This window comes from Sander vitreus, chromosome 9 (genome assembly GCF_031162955.1).
Source record: "Sander vitreus isolate 19-12246 chromosome 9, sanVit1, whole genome shotgun sequence".
NCBI lineage: Eukaryota > Metazoa > Chordata > Actinopteri > Perciformes > Percidae > Sander > Sander vitreus.
The window spans coordinates 21,453,077-21,462,240 of NC_135863.1; the positions used below are offsets into that span (position 1 = coordinate 21,453,077).

At 41.7% G+C, this 9,164-nt stretch overlaps 1 long non-coding RNA gene across 1 annotated transcript; it reads left to right on the top strand.

Annotated features, from left to right (window-relative positions):
• Positions 1–207: 207 nt before the first annotated feature.
• Positions 208–7,442, top strand: LOC144523598 (uncharacterized). The gene is made up of 3 exons (XR_013502521.1): positions 208–697; positions 4,359–4,664; positions 7,355–7,442. It is a non-coding gene; the product is annotated as an uncharacterized LOC144523598 (long non-coding RNA).
• Positions 7,443–9,164: the final 1,722 nt, after the last annotated feature.

A 9,164-nucleotide genomic window follows, 5' to 3' on the forward strand; every position in this document is an offset into this window, starting at 1 on the left:
TGGTGAGGTGAAAGCCACTGAATTCAAAAAGGAGCCCCTTAGCCTGCACCAGCCAAACCACAGCAGGCTGGTGGGGCCAAGGTCTGTGATTGGGTGGAGGCTTCACCCCCAGCAGGCCATGATACATATCCCTGTGCTGACCACAAAAGGCCAAGAGAGAGAAGCTTTAGCTGCTGAGATCAGTAAGGATCAGTAAAAAGAAACACTCTGAAGAAATGATGCTCTGAAGAAATGATGCTCTGAAGAAATGATGCTCTGAAGAAATGAGGCGTGAAAATCTGGAGCTTCTGATTATGGTAGAAGAGGTTACTGAAGCTGATGCTCTCAGTAAGTTGTAACAAACGGAGTGATTTGCTTGCAGCACACGAGAAGCCTCGTGGTGAGGAGCAGAGAGTAACAACGGTGCTTTTCAGGTGTTGTGCTAATCACTCCGCCCAAGTAGCAGTGCTTCACCTTCTGAGAATATACTTACCAGTATGTATACGGTTAGAAGATGGCTGTGTCTCATGTGACCTTGTTATTTGTACACACTGTGACTATACAAATCACAACATGTAAATAGGGAAATGTTGGCGTTATTTTGTCACTTATTGGGAGCAGTAGGCTAGCTGCAGCCGGTTACCTCCAGGATCTGTGGTAAGCGAGGCTTGCGGTGGTTGCACCAGACAGAGTTACGACACGCACGGAGATGAGAAGGGTATGTATGGACTTATCTAACTCTGGGGGATACGGTGAATAAGACAAAGTCCTAATAAGTTGGCGTGTTCTTTTGAAGCTGTAAAGCTTTAATATGATGTCTTGGCATCACCTATTCTGTTTGAGTGTGACTGTCTTGTCCCGTTGTCCCGTTGTCCCGTTGTCCCAGTTTAGTACCAGCTGGTGGCAACTGTGTCCTGTGCTTTTATTTCCTTGCCCAGCTTTGAACAGTGGATACATGTTTTATCATCCCAATTTTTTGCATTTGCATAGGACACAAGCTATTGCTCCAAAGCATAGTCTAAAATGTACCCTCTACACAAAAACACCTTACTCACTACCACAATAAACAGTTGCACCACTTCTAATCTCAGTGGATTTGGTATATTTGAGTGCAACTTTGATGGGGAGAGGAAAATTAAGTTGGATGCAAGTCTTACTACAGTATGATGTCTCTTTCCATATGTACATTTGGTGACCATTAAGTGTAACATTGACATACACGTACAATAACAGTAACGTTAAATATGGTATATATCATCTTAGCTGCCACTGTTACTCTGTTAGTACTTCATGATATCCAGCAGAGAGTGCCAGAGTTCGCAACAAGACTTAAAAAATAGCTCTGCTTTTTGTCCATCAGAGGGTGCTGCTTCTCCATCAGGGCCAAGCTAATGTAAAGTCACAAATTGAGCTGTCTGATGAGCTTTCCTAACAGCATCTGTCTGCCTTCTGTGCTACATTAAAGTCAACTCCCTAAGATTTAAGCAAAACAATGAGCATGTCATCCCACTACAAATACATGGTGTCTAACCGTTTGTGAGGGTTGTTTATTAAGTAGGAGAGTGATGTATGAAAAGGAGCAATCCTGCGGACTGCACCCTACTTAAAATTAGACAGTTTGCTTATATAGCACATAGTCCAACACAAAGGAAGCGTTAGGAAACGGTGCAATCCCAGAAGTGTAAGGTCGTGGATATACACCATATAGCACATTACATGAATGTATAAAATAGTAGAGGTGTGACAAGGAAGCAAGCAGCAAAGACCACAACATCCAGAATGGCTAATCATGCTTTACAGACTTCTGATATATGATTATGTTGTGCAGCTACATGATTTGGGTTTGAAAATGCTTAAAATCTAACTTTCTGACAAACAGCAACAGAATCTTACTGGTTTAGGGATGAAACACAAGACCTCTGAGGCCAGATCAATTTGAGTTCTCCGGGCTGCAGCCACTGAGGCTGGTGCTGAGGCTGAAGTGCAGGACAGGATGGCAGAAATCACTGCATGGTATGCTAGATATACTGCATTGTATTTGGCTCATTAGTGGTTTTAATAGAAATGTCATATCATATTTTACTCTGGCTTGACTCTTTCTCTTTGTCTTTGACCTCTTCTACTATGTGGTGGACAGCCTCTGCCCTAGAGAAGAAAACTGGTTGTTGGAGAAGTGATGAACATGAACTAAATATGTTGTGAGCTGAGGGGGCCTGCTCTGTAGATACAGACACACTGAGAAATGATAGAGGCACTGTGCCACTATCATGTCTTTTCAAACCTTCATATGATGTGTTGGTGTAGCCAGGAGGGATTAGTGATTGGTCTTTTAGGCCCCTGACTTTGGCCGGCAGTTGAACTCCACAGCGTGTCTAGACACAGCTGTCTTGCTAGAATGCTTTCAGACTAAATTTCACTGTTACTGTTCCACAATCTGTCTACATGTGTGTCTATGGTAAAGAAGAAAATAAAAATTATATACAGCTTGTTTTTAAGCCCTAGTTTTAGCCAGGATTTGAGTGGAAGATTGTTCCCTTACAGACTCAGTTGGAGTGGATGTAGCGTCCGGTTTTCCAGGCCTTTGTCTAATTGTCTAATACAGCCTGCAGGTTTTAATCAAATACAATCTTCTCATCTGCTTTATTTCATATCTCCTAACAGGGAAAAGAAAGCAGATTCTGACATTGTTTCAACTAGTGTTGAAAAAGTATTGCCATGCATGCAGTGACAAAACACAGAGTCTGTCTGGTTTCACTGGCATGAAGAATTACTTCACACAGCGGGGCTTGAGGGGCAGGGTGGATAGGCTTTGGCACGGCTAAAACTTTGCAAGAAGCGGCACTGACTTTGGTCTTTTCCCATCACTAACAGCCAAAGACAACCTCATGATGTTGACTGGGACATTGGCCAACATGTGGTTGGCTTGCCTCAGCTGGCCAAACTATATAGGAGATGGTCTGTGCCCTTTTAGGCTGCTACCACCTTTTCAGTGATCTTCTTCTAATATTCTTAGACTTTATTTTGATTGCTTATATACATTTTGATTATATTGTATATGGTGATAGTTTACCAGTCGCAGGAGTGGTGCAACCTTTATACTCTCATCTGCGTTAAAACATAAACAAAACTGCTGAAGCTACATTAAATAAAGAGATCTATTGATGCTCGGCTTGTAGTGCCCACACACACCTGTCTCCCAAGACTAAGGTAACACTACACTAAGAGTGTAACAATAGTAGATGGAATCATCCGGTTCAGGCATGCAGTCTTAAACAACTGCAACTATATATTTGTCATTTCTTGTTAGCTTTCTCCACCAAAGCCTTGAGTGTAGGATTGTGTGTCCTATGTCTTCATACTGGCCTCTACTTAAAATCCATTTAAAAATGTTGATTGTACATTATTCCTGCTTTTTCTTTTTTTAAATGTGTGCTCTGACATAATTTTAGGATTGGTAAGAACATAAGGGTTGCATGAGGGTAAGGATGTATTCACTCTCTTGATGATAGTTAGATGAGAAGATATGGAAGATAAGTACCACTCTCATATCGGTAAACACTAAATTGAAGCTGCACCTGGAATAATTAGCTTAGGTTAGCATAAAAACTGGAAGCAGGGTGAAATTGCTAGCCTGGCTCTGTCCTAAGTCGAAAAAAGAAATCTGCTTACCAGCATCTCTAAAGCTCACTAATTAACATATTATGTCCCATTTGTTTAGCCTCGAGTGTCCAGTGGCTGCTTGGCAACCTCTCTGTGACATTGGCAAGTTACTGCTCCAGGCCAAGAAAAGGTTTCAGCACATAACCCCCTGTTGCCATTTTTACACTTATTTTATAACTTAATTTATATATTGTGTTAATTACTGAGCTTAAGAGGTGCTTGTAGGTGGATTTTTTATTTTATCACAGGTTTACGGGCATTACGCTTAGCCAAGCTAACTGCCTGCTGGCTCTAGCTTCACATTTGCAGAACAGGCATGAGAGTGGTTTAACTCTTCTCACCAAGAAATCAAATAATCACATTTAAATTCTTTTAAATTACCTTTTTTGAGACCAAATTTTGTGCTTGAGCCATAAAATTGAAAACCTTTTGGGCACCTGTGCCACCAATATAGCAATTTAGTCTAATGTCCCCACACATCCACACACTGTAACTATGATGTGTGTCTGCAATCTGTCTCTCCCTTACATTAAACCCAACAAGTAATTCTTATTTTCTTCCTCAGTACATCTGTCTAATATAATACTCATGTTCCTGTTTATCCCCTTATATTAGATTCACTCATTACTTTCTTTACTTTTCCTCTCATCCATTCTGATTCACAATCATCTCTCCGTCCACCTCTTCACCTCGTCCCCCTGTGTCTGGCCCGACTGTAGGCATCCAGAGAATGCCCGACATGGGGTTTGGCCGGTCGGCACCACATACCTGCGGCGTGGCATGGCAGGGCTTTAGGGGAAATGTGGCGCATGTGCCACTCAGCAGCCCTGTCTAATGTCCAGTAAGTGGCTTCAGACATGAACACTAATCCACTCAGTGATGAGAAGGCCTCAGTCTGATGGCTCTGCTGCAGGCTGCCAAGACTGTCGGAGCACACTCAGGTTCAGACAGAGCACAATGAGGACAAACCCAAGGCTTCAAAAGGGAATCAGTGCAACTTTAATGAAATCGCATTTCCTTTGCAGGTATTTGACTGTGATGAATCAATTTGTTCATGCTTTTCCTCTCTCTTATGAAATATTTATTTTCAAAAGGAGACTTTCAAAAGGAGAGTCTCAGATGAAGTAGAGGACATGTGAAAAGACAGCATGTGGAATTGTTAAAAGGATTTTCATTTCTGACAGAGCAATGCTTACAGTAAGTGGTGACAATCATCTCATCAAGTCAGCAAACCTTTAACCTCTTTAAGCCTGATATTCTCCTTTGATTCGCTCTAAAGTAGCTCCAAAGTAGCTTCAAAGTTATAAATAAGATAGACCGTCCTCACCTAGAAAACGGCTGTATGGGTCGATTGTGCAACAAACACAGGACCTTTACTTTAGACCAGGATTCGTGTCGCGTTAAACCATAAGTCAACTGCCACTGTTTAAAAGTCTGTAACACAATGACGTCCATGACGTCACGTTACGTCTTCATTTTAGTAGTTTTACGTGACACATTTTAAGCCAATCTCTGATGTTTTACTAACCCTATGTATTTTTGTTGCCTAAACTTAGCTAGTTCCGTGTCACAACGTTAACTATGTGTTTAATGCTGTGCCCGTTGCGTATAATGGAATAGTCACATGACAAATGCTCACTGTGGTCACGTGTTAAGGTTCCATGTTTAAAACAGAGACCGTCATACTGTATATGTCGTTTTGGGATTCACTGACAGTTGACCTATTCTGTTGTTTAGGTATGAGGATGTGTTGAAAAAACCTTTTTACACTCAATTTGTGCCATTACATCAAGTAGGAGTCTAGACGTTTCTTGCATAACTGAATACACATTTTCTTCTACAGCATGACATATTTGGTATCTCTGAAAAAAGAAAGTGAAAAAAATGTTTTCACGTTGAACCATTTTCAACTTTTGAGGACTCATCTCTCCTTCAGTTTGAACCACCCTGGTTGAATATGCGTTTATTCTTACACACACAACTTTTTATTGACCTTGCAATGCAAACTCACCTTGTGTTCTGTCTGAACACTGTGTAATGATATACCCACCTGTATCCAGAAGGTTGGACATTTTAAAGTCAAATTGCCATCTCTAGTCCCACAAAATTGTGTTAAAGATGTTTTTTTTTTTACATCCTTCAATGCAGTGTTTAGATTCTGCAATTTTTTTTGTCATTTTTGCACCACTTGAATCACTGAAATTGAATTTAAGACCAAACCCTGAATAGGTGCTGTATCTCATGAATTTGGTCAACATGGAATTTGGAATTTGGAATTTGATAACCATACACATACATACTCACAAACTCACATACGCACTCATCTGCCGTCCACCCTTTAGTCCATCTATTCAGCATTATAACTTGGGCTGTTTTTGTAACAAAACAAGGCCTAATCCTAAATTCACGGAGCTGTGAATGTGCCTCAACAAATGGCAGACAAATGAGAAGGATTAGCGAGGGCCTGTGAAAGAGTGAAAGGTTTGCCATTGATCTACGGTGGTCCTGTTCTCTTTCAGGGCCACTCGGTTTGAAAACCCCACTGAGTAAGAGCATACAGGGCCACTCCAGAGCCCCCTAGGCCACCGAGAGACACACAACAGCCACAATTAGTCTCAGGAGCTGTAATGGCAATTCAATAAGCGCTTTAAAATTGTGCCTTAGTCCGTCTGCCCCCCCCCCCAACCCCTCCCATCCCTCCCATTTTTGTCTACATGCATAAGATTGGTATTATGAGTGGCGAGGGGCTCTTTTTTTCTTTCCCACCCACCACAGTTCTTTTCAGTCACTGTGAGAGAAAATGACCACACAGGGTTTCAAAGGTTCCAGAGGCTGAGGTTTGTTGTCGCTGAAGCAGCATGACTTGTGCCCCTGTAGATTTTGGCTAAGGTCCTCAAAATGGACTTCTATTATTACTTTTTTCTGTCACTCAGCTGCAAATTAATTTTGAAGCAGTCAAAGTAACCATCTCTACAAACACTGTTTTTATTGGGTCATGGAGAATACCTTCATCCAAGTAATGTTTTCATGCATGTGCCGATGTGAAGAGTGCTGTGCTTTATGCTGTTTTAAAGGTCCTATATTATGCTCTTTTTCAGGTTCTTACTTGAAATTTGGATTTATACTAGAGCATGTTTACATGCTTTAATGTTCAGAAAACACATTCTGTTTCTCATACTGTGTGTCTGAATATACTTGTATTCACCCTCTGTCTGAAACGCGCCATTTTAGCGCCTGTCACTTTAAGCCCCCTCCCGAAAAAGCCCAGTCTACTCTGATTGGTCAGTGTTTCTAGGTCTTCCCTATCTGCACTCTCGGCATCTCTGCACCATCATTGCAGCCGGGGAATGACTGTAACACACTTTAGCGCTACTTTTATACCTATATATAGTATAGTTGTGACATCACAAACGTACGGAAGTCATTATAGCTCGTTTAAAGGCACACTCGTTTACAGCTCGTTACACACTTTACACATACTTTTTACAGTATTTATATATCAGCTTGACATGCTTTATATTAAAGAAGACATGGAAATCTCACTTTTTACAATATGGGACCTTTAAGTGGGCACACATTTATAGCAAATTCAGATTGTGAAGAGGTCTTTGCAGAGATATAAAGACATGAGCCTACCAGGTGCTATCTGACAGACACTTTAGCAACAACATCATTGCATGACTCACTCTCTCTGTCCTCTGCTTACACCGATCAGATCAAACACAGCCCAAACACCTGCGCTCCTGACATCAACACATCATGGCAGAGGAGGAGCTGAGGATGTCTTCTCGATGGCTGTCATTTCCATTCTCCTGGGCTCTCTTTGGGACATTCCTCGTTGATTTTGCAGAGTGTTTAGGTTTTTCCTTTTGCTTCGTGATCAAAGGCCAAAGCTTTTGATCAGGACTTCCAAAGGCTCCCTCTTGTTTTGCTGGCGAGCACACTGACAGGACAGTGGTGGAGCAATGATAATTACAGCTCCCATTTGGTGTCCCTGGAACTGGCACCAACAGGCAGTCGCACCCTCAGGCCAAGAAAAAAGGAGAGATTCTTGGACGGTTAAAAGAAGAGAGAGCAGAGGTAGAAGAGAAAGGATGGAGGACACACTGACAAAGAGGCGAGTCAATCGAGAGAACAGGCAGAAAATGGGATTACTTTGTAGCATGTATGTTTTAGTGTGTCTGTGCCAGCTGAGGGTTGGATAACGATCATGTGTTCAGAGACACCTGTAAAACCAAAACGTATTGATTTTTGCACAGTAGTTTCTTAATACAAGAAAGCAAAATAACCTGAAATATATCATAACATGGAAGAAGTGCAAACTTGCTATCCTGTACAAAACCGACAATGTGCTGTTTAATGGGGGGGCTACTTCTTTGTGGAGTCTCCGCTGGTTGTCGGGCAACTGGGCATTTTCACACTTAGGCATTTGTACAAGTAAAATAAACAACGTGTTTTGATCAGTGAGCTTTTGAGGTGTTGATACGCTGATTTTGTTACCTTTGGACAGAGACCGACTAGCTGTGTCCAGTCTTTGTGCTAAGCTAAGTAAGGCAGCTTCATATCCAGTGTATAGACATGATAGTGGTATCAATCTTTTCATCTAACTCTGGGCGAAAGCGAAGAAAGCGAACAAAGCGTATTTTCCAAAATGCCACACTTTTCCTTTACATGACATGACTATATTTTACAATTTAAACATAACAGCAAGTAGTCTTTACCTTTCAAAATGTAACAATCCCTCAAGGGTGCACAGCTGAGGACAAAGACATTTGCATGGCAACAGTACTGCCAGACCCCCCATACTGATATTTGTGTGCTGCACCCAGACCTTTGGAGCTGAGCTACAGTGTGACTTCACGCCATTCTGACCAGACATGTACCCCGTCACAGTAATCTCACATTATGACAGTCTGAAAGGTTGGCCTTTATTCACCCCAAAGAGCCACTATTCATCCCTGACTCTCCTTTCTGTTCACTGAAAAGACGAGTAGCCTCCTGTGCCACTGGAGGGCTCGTCTGTGTGTAAATGACCTCGATGCTCGGGTGCATAGTTCATAACCGCGGATCTTTCATCAGGCACGGGGAGGTCCTCCACATCAACGCCTCTCCTGCTGTGAGTTTTGTCATGATTATGATGAGGAGGGGGATTATGTCGGAGAGCTTAGATGGAGATGTTACAAACACTTAACAATCAGTGCCATGCAGAACATTAAAATGCCATTTTTGAACTTCATAATTTTTGAGACGTGATTTTAAAAAGGCTTGCTAGCCTTAGGAAGTGAGCCATGTCTCGTGATTTATCCACATTTTTTATTGACGTTTACCTAACTCAGCATGGACCAAGGCACTCAAATGATTTTATTTTGCTGAAATGAATCTAAAGACAGTTTGTTCTGAGACTTTGGCCTTATATACAAACTACTATTACTGGCCTATAGCTGACAGCTGTTTATGATAAGTGGAACACAAATGTACCGATACCCAGTACCATACAAAATGAGCTGAATATGGACTTGAATACG